Below are 17,689 nucleotides of genomic sequence, written 5' to 3' on the forward strand. Positions count from 1 at the left end.
CTTCCTTGTACTTAAGTTTAGCTGAATTCAAAGGTTATGAGCTCATCTTTTATGATGCAAGAAAGTTGTCTTCAGACATACATTAAGATCTAGTGAAATAGGTACATGGTGTGATTGTAACATCTTTTTTCCCACTGCAGGAAGCAGCTCAATAATTTTTTCTCCATTTCCTTTCTGTGTTCTTGTTCACTGATCTGGAACTTGCCAGCTGTTAAAATACATCTACTAAAACTGAGAGGAACTGATGGCGATGTTTGTCAACATATTTTACCTGCCAGTTCTACGACCCTTATCACTTTTCTCTTTTCTCTGTTATTGTTCATTCCTGTCCTTCTCATAAAGTTCCCAAAACAATCCTGTTATTACAATCATCACTTTTCTGTGGAATGGTTCATTTTTTATTCCTTAATCCATTTCAGCAATTGCCCAGGTCTTTAGAGTTCTCTTGGCCTATCGCCCAGAGAACACTGTTTCCCTAGAATAGCTTAAAGTATGGATCCAAAATTCTTTGCCAGAAGACTACCAATAAAGCAAGTCCAAAAAAATTACTACAGTGTTGGCAGTGTTTGAAATGTTTTGCTGGTAATCTAAAAATACACGTCATTGTTTTATATTCTTAAGCCACTATTCATATGCTACAGTTGCAAAACTGTTATTCCAGTAACTGAAGTGGTCCATGTAATTTTTTTAACAGACAAATACATGATGTTTATAACAACATATGCAAATGAGCCTGAAGATGGCCCAGTGGGATCAGACTGTACACCCAATCAACAAATACAAATAAATAAATACATAAATAAAGGGTCTATATGAGTTTGATGAAATGCCATTTCAGTGAATACCTAATCAGTGACAACAGTTCAGCGAAAATAATTTTAGCAATTCACTGAATTTACCATACTTGCCCTACAGCACAATGGACTAAAATCTAACCCAATCGAGTCCACCCAAGTAGGTGACTTTGCTCCCCACACCCTAACTATATATACCAACTCTGAGATTGCACTACAGAGGAGAAAAGGGCAAAGTTGTGTAGTTGGCAAACTACTTCTTTGCCCTTGGTAAATTCAGCGAATCGCTGAAATGAGTTTCATCGAATTGGTGTCGTTGATTAGATGTTCGCTACAATGGCATTTTGGTGAACTAATATAGACCCTAAATAAATAGATCTGTGCAGTGAGAATGTACCTACATCACCATATATAGATATAGGGAGAGAGAGATTTAAATATAGACATAAACTGGTGCTAATTTATAAGATGGTGTACCCTAATATGTCTTAAAGTGTTCCACAATATAGTATTGTTTTGCTATTCCATTTCCTTTTGTTCTTGCTAGCACTGACTTAGAAATGCAGTGCCTTGAACACAGCCTTTCTTTGATTGTCTCTTGATATATCTACCATTGTCAAGGAATTAGAGAAAACCTCCATTATTCTCACTTTATCTAAAGGAAGCCCCCACAGAGCGCTAATTTAGAAGACTTTGCTGCAGCCATCTTGTTTACTGAAGCAAACCAATCAGGAAGAGATTATTTAAAGGCAGATAACATGCAAAGTCCATGCCTTCTTACCACAAAATGCCATTCTTTCCTTTTTTAATGACAGTCTTTTGATGCGTGCTACTTGTAAAGAATGCTTGATTTAAACATTTTCTGTTTTCTTTATGTACCTAACTCTGCAGTCACTGTACACTTTGGTGTTTTAAGAAACCTCAAATCATTCTCTCCTGGAAGATATCACAGAATCTTTTTCTTAATTTAGTCCAATCCAGTAGTGTTTGCTTGTGGGATGTATTATTTTACAGGTAAATGGGCAGAAAAAGCATGAAAAGCAGAAATGCTGGCATTCCAAGTGGGGTGCTACTAGCAACTTTGACATTTGAAATGTTTGCAAACTCAAATAATTTCACAACTGCGTTTGCTAAAACAAGAAAATCACAATACAATGTATTTAGGAACTTGCAACTAAAAACAAAACAAAGCAAAAAAAAAACATTACAAAAAAAAAACTCTCTCCAGAGACAAACAATAAAACACGAATATAGGTTTATACTATTCTAAGTCAGTGAAGAGCAAAGAGTGAAGGAAAAGAAAAGAGAGTATGCCATGCTGGGTAAATAAATAATAGACTGCGAGAAGAATAAATCTTGGATGAACAAAATAATGCCAACACGTTTGTCCTACTATATATATATATATATACTATATACTGTCTTGGGGTAGAGTTAATAATAACCATAATGACTCAGAGTTAGGGGCATTAGTATTATAGTGAATCTTAAGATATTATTAAATTGTTCATCATTTTTAGTTTAGTCATATAGTTTTCCTTTAAGAAAAAAGCCTTTATTTTCCATGTGCCTGGGGGCACAGATCATCAAGCCATGCAAGAAGGGGAAAGGGTGCTCTCTGTTTCAAAAGGAGAAATCATACAAGGTAGGAATGACCTTTTCAGATTTTTAAGACATAACCAACATGTTATTTTACTGCCCCATATTATAAACTGTTACTATCTAGTATCCCAGTTCCAAAGATCTGGAGGACAGCAACTATAGTTCTTTAACTTAAGCTTGAAAATCACCAGACAGTTAAAAAGTGTGTTGCTTATCACTTGTGCCTATCATTGATAAGACTGCTGAGGAAATGTTGTACACCAGCTTATGGATTACCTTTTGCTATGGAATTCTCCCTTAAAGCTAGAGCATCCACTAAGAGGAGTACATTTCCAGCATTGCCAATGCCTTTGAGACTGAAATCAGACACGGAAATGAAGATGATGGCCTATCTGGAAACTGCATTCTCTGCAAAAGCATTTAGTTCAGTTGACAATTGCTTGCTCCTGAATAACCTAATAAGTATAGACAAGTTCACTGCAGGTATGAGCTACTTCAACAGTAATCCGAGAAAGCAAAGACCTAAAATGTGAATTATCCTCTGACTGCAGTCCCTGGTATGCAGAAAGTCTCCCTCTTATAGCCTATACTTTTCTCAAAGTTCACTAACATCTTAACCTTGAAGCAGAAAGGGCACAGCACCATCTTTTGTGAAGATAATCTTTATTTGCAAACTATGTGAACTTGTCTGCTGGTATGACTGACTGTAGAAACTACCAAAGTCGGAAGTTGGTTTGAACAACATAAACCTAAAGATCTGTACTGTAAAATAAATGGTATGATATATGGCTCTCCTAGCAAGACCAGAAATGTTCCTACATACTTCGAGGTTAAATTAATGACAGTTCTATCACAGACTTTTATTGCATTCAGTTATTTTGGTATCTTATTTTTTGTCTCACTTTGTTTAAACAGTATGCTAAAAAATCTATCCATTTTATTTACAAACTGTTGTCCTGGTGATAACTATGCTAGTAGTTAACTGTACAATGTAGATTAGGTTCTTCTGTCTTGAGAAGAACCATCTCCAGCTTTTTCTGTGAAATCAACAGGCTTTCTAAAGAAAGATGAGAGATATATAATCCCTACAGCATGCCCTGGGTCTTGCCAGAACCTCAAACCACTGGGCCATCCCTGGCTATCCTCTTATGAGAGATATCAAGGGGGCATTCTTATGTGATGCACAAACCACCTCAACTGACCTTTCTCAATATGGAGGAGCAGATGCTATTCACAGAGACCCTTCCTGTATTGCCAAAACCCTCACTCTGTCATAGAAAATAAGCTAAGAGAGTTTGCTAATGAACCTCCTTCTATAAGTTGTACCCAGTATCTCATTCTTTCATTTACTACCTAATACTTAGGACAATAGTTGATGATGGGAAAATAGACCAATAAACTGAGAGCTTTGTTGTGTGACTCATCTCTCATTTTGCACCAAAGCCTGGTACAATGACTGCAGAACTGCTTCCTCGCTTGCACCTATGTCCTCACTTTCTCCTTATCTTTTCTGTCTTCACTCATGGACAAAACCTCAGGATTCTTAAAGTATATCACCGAAGGTAGCTGCTCATCCCTCTGTTACAGAAGGCAATCTATTTTTCCCTGAATGAGAACCATAAAGAGAAAAGGACAAAACAAGCTGAGCTACACAATTATTTTTGTTGACTTTTCACAGCAAGTAAAGGGAGACTACAGAAAGATAAACAGAAGAGAGAATTATCGGTATGCATAAGGGTGAATTTCATGTAACTCTTTGTCCAGTGAGTTGGTCACACTCTCAAAGAATTTTTAAAATTAAGCATATAAAATCTACCTTTGACAAAACCACACTGCACTTACATCACAGAGAGGAAAATTCCCTAAGTCTCAGTAAGGTCCATGAAGATTGTATCATCATTTTGCACAATACATTTATTTATTTATATATTTATTTATTGATATTTGTTGACCAGGAAAGTCCACTGAGCACAGTACCCATTTTCAGTGGAGGCCCGGGGAGAAAAGCTCCGCAGTTAACAAACAACAAAAAACTTATACAGTTTGATTACAGATCTGGGGAGAAAGGCTCCACAGTTTAAAACAAAAAACAAGTAAGTACCACAGAAAGTACATAATTGCAAACCAATGCTATATACATTAATATACAAGCATCAAATCACAGTAAAAACTACATCACAGAAATTAGTTACATTGTGAGGGACAAATAATAAGTTCTACCTGTCACTTGAATAGAATTAAATGAGAGGTGTTAGAAGGTAGGCTTTTTGTTTAATGGGTTATGTAATTAAGGGGGCTTATATTGTATATCACATGTACAGCTTGGATTTTGTAACAAAAAGGTTTTTAGTGTGGCTTTAAAGGGCTTTAGGGTGTCTAGTTGGGTAATGGTAGAATGGTAGAGGGGACGGTATTCCATAGCTTGGCTATGTTGTAGGAGTATAGGCATTGTCCTGCTCTCTTGTTGGGTTTGGCTACACTTAATAGGGTTTTCTCAGAAGAGCAGAGGCATTGAGTAGGAGTATAAGTGTATAAGATGGATTGTAGAGCAGGGCAGCTATCTGGTTGGAAAATTAATTTATGGGCCATAGTGAGTTGAGCAAATTGGAGATAGCAGTAGAATTCTAGCCAGGATAGGTTTGAGAGAGCAGTAAATGGTGTGAGGGTTAGACAAGTTTGATGCAAATTTTGCTATTTTATAATAGCATTGTTATAGCTTACTACTAGGTGATGTATGGAGGTTGGTGAAAATGGGGCTGCCCTGCTTAAGGGATGGAATAAACAAAGTGTTTGCTAGTTTGATCCTAGTTTGATTATCAAGGTATAGTTTCTGTCAGTATAATTTGCCTAGATTGAAATGGGTCTTCTTTACTGTGTTCAATATATGTTGTTCAAAGGAGAGTTTGTTGTCAATAGTAATTCCTAGACATTTTGCGAATTATACCTGTTTGATTACTGTTTTGTTATGGGAGAGAATTTTGGATTCTGTAGTGGAGGTTTTGATGAGAATAATAACAGTTTAGTTTTTTGGGGGTTAAGCATTAATTGAGAGTCATTCAGCCAGGTTTCTATAGGGGAGAAAGCATCTTGGGTGATTTTCTGGAGGTTGGCGAAATCATTGGAGGATGAGATGATAGTTGAATTATCTGCATACTGAATTAGTATGCTGTGGTGGGAGGCTTTATTTAAATCATTAATGAATATATTAAAAAGTAGTGGTCCTAAAATGGATCCTTGTGAGACACCTGTGCTGTTTACTAAGAAATCAGATAGTTGATTTTGCATCTAACTGATTGTTGTCTGTTGTTTAGGTAGGAGGAAAACCAGGTTATTGCACTTCGAGAGCAACCAAGTTTCTGTAGGTGTTGCAAAAGCTTAGGGTGAGATACTGTGTCGAAAGCTTTTGAAAGGTCTAGCAGGAGTACAGAAGTGGATAAGCCAGCATCAAGAGCTTTGCTCACTATGTCAGTAAAGGAGAGTAGGGCTGAGGTGGTACTATGGCCTGGGGGGAAGCCATGCTGAGTGGGAGATAAGAGGTTATTATTGACAAGGTGATGAAGTAGTTGGGTTTGAATACATTTTTCTAGGATTTTTGATATTGGGGATAGGATGGAGATGGGCTGGTAGTCTTGAGAGATCATGAGCATTTCCTCCTTTGTGAAGTGGGGTAATAATTGATTTTTTCCATAGAATGGAGAGATATGATTCAGTAATGGAGCGATTGATAAGAATGCTGACCAGATAGGCAATTGCCTTAGCTGCTAGTTGTAAGATTTCTGGTGGTAGGTTATTGGCTGGGAGTGAGCAGGGTTTTAACTTGGTTAGAAATCTTTGAATAAGGGATGTAGGCATGGGTTGGAATGAGAAGGGTGGATTAGGTTGTTAATTATTTATGGGGAATAGGGCATCTATCGTGGTAGTACTAGAGGTGGGACTTGTTTTTGAGGGTGAGCCCTTGATTAGTTTTTGAATGGTGTAAATAAAATGGTTATTGAATATTTGGGTGATCTGGAGAGGGGTTTTGTCAGGTGCAGGTGAAGGATTTGGGATGTTACCAGGATTCAGAAGGGAGGATACTTGTCAGAAAAATATGTGTTAATGTATATGTTTAGTGCTTATTAGAAGCTAAAAGGGTTAACACATTTCATTCTATTTTATGTTCAGCTTAGTTTTGTATAAAACTACAAGATGCTTTCTGAAACTGCAAGATGCTCTCTGACCTAGTATTTGCTAGCACAGCAAAATTCATGTTTATGCCTTTTTGGAAATTTACTGAGAAGCAGGTGATTATCTGCTAGGTCAGGAAAATAATGAATAGAACAATTCTGTTTTCTATAATGTTATTAAACTTGAACAATCAGCTCTGTTCGTGTTATGAGGACATGCACAGCTGCAGAAAAGATAGATACAGTTGAAAAAAGACTGCTTGAAGAAATGAACTATAATCTGTGCTTGCTTTGTGCTCGAATTAGCCATAGTACCTTGAATGGTAACATCATATAGTGAGAAGTTGTATCTAACCGGTGGTCTCCAAGGCCACGTTATTTTTCTTAGGAAGTTTTCTTATAAACTTGATAGTGCCAGCAGAAAATCATGGACAAACAGCTGCTATGAAATAATATTGTAAGAACTTATGATTTATTACGTCAGCTTAGTAGGCAATGTATTGTAAGAAATGTATAAGAATGGCTTCACTTCCTGATTCTAGTTAGACAAACTCTGTAGTAGCACGTTATTGTCTCCTTGCTGCAAGATTAAAATGCCTTAACCTGAACCTGCCGTGTGTTGATCTTTTTGAAGTTGTTTTTCCTTTGACAGATTGGTCCTTCGGACCAGAAACTCTCACTTCGCCTCAGGTCAGATGGGCCAGGTGGCATAAAACCATACGGGGAAGAGACCACATCAGTTCTTCTGCTCTAAAAGACCTCCAACTGAATTGTCGTTCAAAAGAGGCCAGCCACTGTTCTGATCTGCGACTGGAGGACAAGTTAATGTTTTTTCCTCGAACCAGACGATCAATCACAGAGGCTAAGGTAAGGTGAGATTTACCTTTTTCTGTTTTAGATCAGGGACTTAATTTCTATCATCTGTCAGGAGATTTGTCTTGTACAAGTCAGGGACAGGAAGATTGCAGTCTTGTCATAGATCAGGGAAACAGAATAGGTAAGACAGTTATTCTAGATAAACTGTGAAAAAGAGAAATCGTGTTACCACGTAAAAATAAGAAGGGTTACGTAACATTTTAATAGTCAGAACAATATGGGAAATAAGTGCACAAAAAGTTCCCAAGATCCGCCGTTAACTAAAGATGCAAAATATATGCAATTACAGCGTGCCGACAATGTTAGGTACTATACAAAATGGGTTAATAAATATGAATTTGATGGCAAATTAGAAAAATCCTCACTTATTAAACTTGTCAAACAGCTTAAAACCGACGCAAAAGGTCAGGTAAAAAAGCAACATCAATTACGCATTCCTCAGGCACACAGGTGGATTGAGGAAGCAAACCGTAGGTAACAAAAGAGTAATAATTCAAAAGCAATGTTTCTAGGTAAAGAGGACAATAATTTGGTAATAGCATCAGCCCCTCCGCCCCCTCCGCTTCCCTTACCAGAATATGAAGCGAGTGGACAAGCTGGCCCACCTCCTCTATACCCGGTTGTCCCCGCGAAGCCACGACAGTTTGTCAGAGATCCCATTGAGACTAGGTCTCGAACACGTAACTTAAGAGGGGATATTAAGTTATATCAAATGAACAAAAATTCACGAGCTATGAGTGAAGAAGAGATATGTCCACTCATAGAAGTACCAAATCCCCAGGCAGGACAGAAAGGGCAGGACCCAACTCTCCTGGTATATAGACCATGGACACCAGAAGACATCCGGAAAGCCACAGAGGGAATTCCCCATCCAAAAGTTAATTTTAGAAAATTCTTAGAAGACTTACAGGGCATGAGGTTAAGTTATCACTTAAATGGAGAAGAAGTAGAAAAAGTAGTTAGACAAATTGTAGGTCCAGATTGGCACATGATCAGTGGCAACTGGAATCCCCGTGACGCAGAACACAAGCCACTCCCACATAGCAATGCAGAACTGGATAACAGAGTAAAAGGTCTAACAGACTGAATCTCTGAGAAATGGAAGCCTAGGGCAGACTGGACTTGCATTATCAATGCATCCAACAAGAAGGTGAAACTGTTGACAGATATTATGCTAGATTATTAGAGTGTTTTAATAACCATTGTGGAATGCAGGTACCTGAAGACCAAACACATGATTCTCCGTATGAGCAGCAGCTAAAGAATGCATTTTTAAAAGGCAGTATTTTACCTATAAGCAGCTTTATTACAAAGCACATGGTAGACCATCGTGCAAGTAGATTATAGTCACTACTTGAATATGCTAGACATGCCGAAAGGCATTTTAACAGTAAAAAGAAAAAGAAAGCCCAAGTATTTTCTGTAGAAGATGGAGCAGAAGTTTATGTAGTACAGTCTGGGAAAAAGGGCAAGAAAAATGCCCAGGGAAACAAACAATCTGATAAGCGATCAGAGGAGTTTGAAGAGAGAAAGAAAAGGGGTGAATGTTTTAAGTGCGGAAAAAAGGGACATTTATCAAGGGATTACAAGCAAAACAAGAAGGTAGCCATGGAAGATAAGGAGGGTGAGGACTGACTATATGATAGTCAACAATCACTGGAAGGGAATAACCAAGAAAAGACAAATGCAAGTGTGATAGAGGGAGTAGAGAATGTGACAGAAGAAATAGAGGAAGTGCAAGAAATTGCAGATAGTGAAGAAAGTGAAATTTTAGACTTAGCATTATTGAGCCTAGAGCTCTACTTAGTAGATACAAAACCGGAAGTTACACTTCTGGTAGAGGGGAGGGAAGTCAAATTTCTGTGTGACTCAGGGGCATCACGGACCCTGATACATCCTTCTAAACTACTGGAAAATTCAGAATCACTCGATTACATATTAGTGAAAGCAGCTAATGGACAACTGTATCGGGAGCCACTCTCCCATAACATAGCAATAACTGACCCTGTTTCAGGGATGACCCAGAAAAGCAAAATTGTTGTTTCTGCAAAATGCCCAGTAAACCTTTTGGGCAGAGATCTTATGCAGATATTTGGCATAGCAGTAGTTCCAACTATGCAGGGTATGGAAGCACAGCGACAAATGGATACTTTTGTAGTGCGACTGGAGGGCAAAACATTTTATTGGTACAGCCAGGACTTGGTCACGACTGGTCCAGGGGCAGTAACCAAAGAGCTGATGAACGTAGCCATCAGTAAGTTCCCCTTCCTTGACACTGATAAACAGCATTTGTTGCACCAGGACCTGATAAAGAATATGAGCAAGAACTGTTTAGAAACCATGCAAACAGATTAGTATTACATAATCTGTACTGGGACACAGAAGGGAACAGTGTAGTTAGCTGTTCATTGCCCCAGGAATTCTTTGCACTCTATAAATCTAATCGATTACCACATGTTAGTTTGACTAAGGACAAGAATGTGAAATAGCCAGACCTAGGAGAAAAAGTCACAAAGTGGGAAAAACAGACGGAGTTAGAACTGTCAGAAAAGGGAGTACAGAAGCAGAAGTTAAATTGGATAACACAGACACACCCAGCTGTACACTTGCAGTGTAGCAAGGACAGCTGATTAGCACTCTTACTAGAAGAGGAAGAGAATGCCTTACGGAGCATACCAGAAACTCTCTGGTCAACAGGGAAATCAGATGAGGATTAATTCGTACAGCAGGACCGGTTACTATCACGCCAAAATCAGCATTTAGACCACAAAAGAGACAATATCCCTTAAGGAAAGATGCAGAAGTAGGAATCAAACCTATAATAGCAGCTTTACTTAAGGAAGGAGTACTGGTAGAATCTCCCAATTTACCATGTAACACACCCTTATTTCCTGTCAGGAAAGCAAACGGAGAATGGCGTATGGTCCAAGATTTACAAGCTGTAAATGACGCAGTAATACCTAGAGCACCTACGGTGCCAGATCCACACACCCTACTAAATGATTTGAAGCCTTAACAGAAGTATTTTTCTGTGGTAGATATTAGCAATGTGTTCTTTTCGATACCAATACACCCTGACAGCCAACATTGGTTTGCATTCACATTTCAGGGGAAAGGTATACATACACGTGACTACCACAGGGATATTGTGAAAGCCCAATAATATTCTCACAAGAGATGGCAAGCAACTTGATGGCATTTATTCCACCGAGAGGCAGTCAGATTTTACTTTATGTAGACGACATCCTGCTGGCAGCCCCCACCCAGCAAGAATGCAGAGAAGCTACCATAGCATTATTACATTTTGTAGCCACTCAAGGACATAAAGTAAACAAAAACAAGTTGCAGCTTTGGAAAAAGCAGGTTAAATACCTGGGATATGTAATATCCAAAGAAGGCAGAACATTAGATGAAGATAGGAAAATAGCAATTTTACAAGCACCTAAACCGACTACCAAGAAGGAAATGATGTCCTTCCTGGGTACGACTAATTTCTGTCGGAGTTGGATTCCAAACTATGCCTTGGAGTCTGCTCCACTGACCAACTTGATATACAAGAAACTTATGGCAGCACAAGATTTATTACAATGGACACCAGAAGCAGAATCAGCTTTCTGTAAGCTAAAACAATTGATAGCATCCTCATTAGTTTTAGGATTACCAAACTATCATAAACACTTTTTTCAAACTGTAGATTGTAAACAAGGTTATATGACATCAGTGTTAACACAACAACATGGGGACAAACAACGCCCCATAGCTTACTATTCATCACAGTTGGACCCAGTGGCGCGATCCCTGCCCCACTGTGTACAAGCAGTAGTCGCAGCTGCAATGGCAGTACAGGCTTCAGCCTCAGTAGTGTTGTTCCACCCTCTCACATTGAGAGTGCCTCATGCAGTCGCAATTATTTTACTGCAAGAAAAAGTAGCATATCTTTCTCCTGCTAGACATCTTTCCTGTATGACTATACTGTTGAGCCAACCTCATATGACGATTGAACGAGGCACAACTTTGAATCCGTTTACCTTGCTCCCAACCCCTGTGGACGGCACACCACACAGCTGCCTGCATGAGATTGAGCAAAAGACACTGCCTAGAAAAGATCTAACGGATGTTCCCTTGGATGATGCCGAGGTGACATATTACGTGGACGGCTCATGCAGAAGGGGTCCTACAGGGCAGAACCTAGTGGGGTATGCAGTAGTTTCTGAAACTGAGATTTTGGAAGCAAAGTCTTTACCACACAACTTATCTGCACAAGCAGCAGAATTGATTGCTTTGACAAGGGCATGTACCTTGGCAAAGGGTAAATGTGTAAACATTTTTACTGACAGCCAGTACGCTTTTTCTACTGTACATGTTTTTGTGCAACAGTGGAAGAATAGAGAAATGATAACATCTACTGGTAAACCGATTAATCATGTGCAGTTTATTTTAGATTTGTTAGAATCTATTCAGTTACCTCAAAAAGTAGCTATTTGTAAATGCGTAGCTCATACCAAGCAACAGGATAGGATTTCAAAAGGTAATGCGAGAGCTGATACAGCTGCAAAGCAGGCAGCATCAGCTTCAGAAATATTTCTTTTGAGTGAGGAATTACAACCTTCTGAGAGTTTAGATTTAGAAATGTTGAAAACAATGCAGACACTTACTACGAAAGTAGAAAAACAGAAATGGATAAAACGAGGAGCAATTCTTGAGAAAGGGCTGTACATCTCCAAAGAAGGAAAACCGATTTTGCCATCTAATTTGTTTAGATATGCAGCTTTGTTGAGCCATGGGCAGTGCCATGTCTCAACAAGGGGGATGGTACAGTTAGTGAATCGAGTGTTCACAGCATATGGATTTATAAACTACACAAAACATTTTTTGTGCGGCATGTTATGTTTGTAATAAGCATCATGCACAAGGGGCATTGAAGCCTAAGCAAGGGAGTTTCCCTGCACCACCGTACCCGTTCCATACTATCTATATGGATTTCATAGAACTGAACAAATGCGACAATAAGAAGTATTGTCTTGTGGTTATAAATATGTTTTCCAAATGGGTGGAAGCTTTTCCGACCAAAAATCCAGATGCAGCTACTGTTGCAAAAGTCCTTGTTAGAGAAATTATTCCTAGATTTGGCATACCGGAAAAGATCTACAGTGACAATGGCACACACTTTGCAAATCAAACTATACAACAGTTGAGCCGATATTTCGGAATTTCCTTGAAGAACCATTGTGCATATCATCCTCAATCTGCAGGACTAGTAGAGAGGCATAATGGGGTTTTGAAAAGTAAACTTAGGAAGTTAATTAGTGAGACACAAAAGAATTGGGTGTACTGCTTGCCTCTGGCACTGTTGAGCATGAGAACTGTTCCAAACGCAAAGGGGTTAACTCCTTTTGAAAAATTATTTGGGAGGGCATACTATATATCTCAGTGGAAACCTCTCATGCCTGCAGACCAGGAGGCCGACAGTTCACTTGCAGAATATATGAGATGACTACTAAGTAATAAACAACTTTTGCAGTTAAATTCTGTTTCAGATAAAAAACAAACCAGACCATCGGAAGCAGCAGTAGTCCCAGGCACGTGGGTCTGGGTGAAAGTCATCAAACAGAAGAACTGGATGTCACCAATGTGGGAAGGGCCATACCAAGTGCTACTGTCAACACCCACTGCAGTCAAGATCGCAGAGCGAGCGTCCTGGATTCATCTGACACACTGTAAACTGGTCAAAAACTTTGAACTGGACAAAAAACTTGTTACTGTTACACAAGAACAAAATGACCAGATATGGAGCAAATAGGAATACAGAACAACCTCAGAAGTATTGCATGATCATTCTGTTAACTATACTAATAACAATAATCTTTTTGCTGTGGCCTTTCCTTTTTCCAGCCACACGAGCTGAACTGAATAAATGTGATGCTTTACTCATAGACTGGCATCCAACTTTTAACACTTACCAAGCGATCAAACATGTGTATGCTGAGACTTTTAATGTTTCAAATTGTTGGGTTTGTACAGCTATACCAACAACATACGGGGGATTATTAATGACTGCTGTCCCCCTAGGGGTCAATGAGACCTGGGAAAATTTGATTTTTGATACTACGACTGTGAAATCACAAGACAAAATAGCATTGTACCTGCCTGTTACACAAAAGGGAATTGTATGTTTTTACAAAAATTATACTGTTCAGGTGGGTTGGAGCAATTGTAATGTGACTGTTCCTTACAAATGTTATACCGAAGCTAATAATGCAGGTTCCATTTGTGATACAAACTATGACTCATTTCTTAAATCAATGCACAAAACAGTTAGTGAAGTACAACATAATCCTGTTCTTTTTAAACAGCTATTTATCATTGATAGAAAAATGTTTCATGCAGGGCAAGTATATATTAATACTAAAGTAGAGGACTGTTATTTTGTGAGTGGGAAAAAGGCATACAAATGGTTACCTGAGAATTGGTCCGGCAGTTGTTTTTTGGGTTACCTGGTTCCGGCCATACGACACACTGCAGTTTTGCCTCAGGGAAGAATTCGAAATGTCAGAGAGGTCACCATGAAACCTGGAAATCCAATCAAAAAACCTGAAAATCCAGTGGGACGAATCGAAGCAGGTTGGAGAAACCATAACTCCGTAAAAAACAAAGATAAACTGACACACATGGACTTGAGTGATACTATTATATCGTGGGCAGGTATAGCCCCTGCATATGGTGCAGTAAAATCGATTTGGGGGCTGAGAAAACTGTACAAACTTCTCGAAGTAATGAGCAATGCAACTTTTTCTGCCCTCGAATTAGTAACTGATGAACTGAATGCTATGAGAACTGTGGTGCTTCAAAACTGCATGGCTCTCGACTTCACCCTAGCGGCGAAAGGAGGTACTTGCGCTTTAATACAAGAGGAGTGCTGTTCGTACATTCCTGACAACCAGCATGAGATAAACGACCACCTCGAGGCAATTCAGCAAGTGTCAGCCATGACCAAACCAGGCCCAAACCCACTGATGGATTTTTTCCAGAATTTGTTTGGGGGGTGGGGTACCATCCTAATGAACATCCTGATTGCCATTTGTGTGGGATTACTCCTATTAGGAGTGTGTGTTTGTTATGGTATTCCCTGCATGAAAAGATTAATTAAAGATTTTATAGACATGTCAGTTTCTGAAACTTTGTATCAAAGTTATGAATTTGAAGAACTGTTGAAAAATGAAACACTTTCATAAGTTTAAACTGAATGACTCTCTTAACTGCAAAGTCTGAACGGAAGAGGTTAGGAGAAGAAGCAAACTGTTTATGCTTTTGAAAATAGAATAAAAAGTATTAACAGGGGGGAAATGTCAGAAAAATATGTATTAATGTATATGTTTAGTGCTTATTAGAAGCTAAAAGGGTTAACACATTTCATTCTATTTTATGTACAGCTTAGTTTTGTATGAAACTACAAGATGCTTTCTGAAACTGCAAGATGCTCTCTGACCTAGTATTTGATAGCAGAGCAAAATTCATGTTTATGCCTTGTTGGAAATTTACTGAGAAGCAGGTGATTATCTGCTAGGTCAGGAAAATAATGAATAGAACAATACTGTTTTCTATAATGTTATTGAACTTGAACAATCAGCTCTGTTCGTGTTATGAGAACATGCACAACTTCAGAAAAGATAGATACAGTTGAACAAAGACTGCTTGAAGAAATGAACTATATTCTGTGCTTGCTTTGTGCTTGAATTAGCCATAGTACCTTGAATGGTAACATCATATAGTGAGAAGTTGTATCTAACCGGTGGTCTCCAAGGCCACGTTATTTTTCTTAGGAAGTTTTTTTTATAAACTTGATAGTGACAGCAGAAAATCATGGACAAACAGCTGCTATGAAATAATATTGTAAGAACTTGTGATTTATTACGTCAGCTTAGTAGGCAATGTCTTGTAAGAAATGTATAAGAATGGCTTTACTTCCTGATTCTAGTTAGACAAACTCTGTATTAACACATTTTTGTCTCCTTGCTGCAAGATTAAAGTGCCTTAACCTGAACCTGCCATGTGTTGATCTTTTTGAAGGTGTTTTTCCTTTGACAATACTGATCTCCAGAATTTTTTTGGGTTGGTATTTTGCGTGGAGTGTTTAGAGGAGAAGTAGGATTTCTTATCAGTTATGATAAGTTTCTTTGCAGCATTTCTAAGGTTTTGCAATTTAGTTAATTTTCTATGGTCATACATTTTTTCCATGTTTTCCAAGCTTTATCCAGTATGTGGGGCTGATTGGTCTGTGATTACTGGGATCTGTGGAAACAGCTTGCTTGTAGACTGGGACTATGGCAGCTTACTTCTGGATATCAGAAACATATCCAATTTGCAATGCTCCTTTACATTTGTCCATAAGTGCACATTTTAATCAATTTCCACTTGCACAAATTAGGCTTCCTGGTATCTCATCTGGTTCCATGGATGTGGTGCTTATGACCTTACTAAGGGAAGATGTAAACATTTCACTTATAATTTAAAGTGGATCATGTTGCAAGGAGGAAAAGTGGATGGGATTCCTATACTTGCCTAAAATTTGTTCTGAGCCTGCATGGTGTAATACTTGTATATATTGATGCTATTGCCACTTTTCTTATAATATTAATGAGAACAGTTTCCTACTACTGAACCCTGACCCACAATCTTTTAAAATAATGATTACATGGTTAGCTGGACATTTTTCTCAGTGTTTACCTTACCATTTTTCAGCTGTTGTCTAAACTAACTTTTGTTTGTTTCCCTCCCCTTCCCAAGCAATTTTGCACTCTAGTTGTTTTCAGAAAACTGTAATGGACACTTTTAGGTTCATATTCTCTTGTAGGACTATTTCCCTTCAAACTGCTCTACAGTAACTATACTACTTAGAACAGCCTTTGTGCTTTTTCAGCATTTGTTAGACCGCTATTCCTTTTACATAAAATTTTAGCAACAGGATCAGAATAGAAAAAAATTATGTGACTTTGCCTTGTGGTAAGCTCTGTGAGGTGCACATGGAAAAACTGATTACATCCTACTGTTTTGGGAAAGGTACCTGCTATGTTCTCCTCCCACCCTCAATTCCCTAGCCACCCACACATATCATCACTTTTATTATTCTCTCTCTCCACCCACTTCTACACACAAGCCACTCCCTTCTTAAAGGCATACAGACTTTCATCCTACAGGCACAAAATTCCTTCTCCAATTAACTTACTAGTTTTCTCATGTCCCTGTTAGTATCTAGACAACCTTAGCTCTCCCCATCTGTTTCATCGATAACTTCCTGCTGCTATTACTCACAATGAAATTAACACAATTAATATTATTAGTAGCTCTGCCACACATAACATCTTTCCACAGCCATAACTTATATCATAATTTGCCATCCATACCTCACATACATTCTCTTCCAACACTTCCTCTTGACACTTTTCTATGGCCCCTAATCAATTAAGTTATTATTCATCTCTTCAAATACATTCAATATACACTTAACCCTCTACCTAACCAGCAGCATAGCCAGGGTGGGGCGGGAAAGGCAACTGCACCGGCCACAAGTTATTGGTGGCCATGACCATCTGATATGGATTTTTCATTTATGAAGCTGGTATAGCATTTGTGGTCCAATCGGAGTGCTGTTGCCCTCTGTGTGTTGTCTAAATTGTAGCAACTGCTTGCAGTTTCCTACAGTTTAAAAGTAAAAAAAATGTTTTAACTAAAACCTGAGCAGTGTATCACTTCATGCATGCTGGGTATAAACTGTAGTCACTCTTTGCTACATTTTTGCAAGCAGTTTGCTACAATTTAATTTATTTATTTTTTTTTTACTATAAACATGAGCGCTGTTGTGCTGTGTGCAGGCAGGGTATAAACTGCATCAACTGTTTGCTACATTTGTAGCAATCAGTTTGCTACAGTTTAAAAAGGAGAATTTTTTTAACTAAAGCAGAAACACTATAGCTCTCTGTGCAGGTAGTGTTGAGGGAGGGTTGGGGGCAGGGCATGGAAATGGGACCTAAATGGCTGGGCAGGATGGATGGGTGTGTGTCATGTATCTGGCCAGCTGGTTGGTGTGCCAATAGAATGAGCATCCGTTTTTTTTTTTGCTCTATATACACATGCACGCACACACACACACACACACGCACACACGCACACACACACACACACACACACACACACACACACACACACACACACACACGCACACGCATGCACACACGCATGCACACACACACACAC

The sequence above is a fragment of the Protopterus annectens genome, chromosome 2.part0 (assembly GCF_019279795.1).
Source record: "Protopterus annectens isolate FY-2018-M chromosome 2.part0, PAN1.0, whole genome shotgun sequence".
NCBI classification, from domain to species: Eukaryota; Metazoa; Chordata; order Ceratodontiformes; family Protopteridae; genus Protopterus; species Protopterus annectens.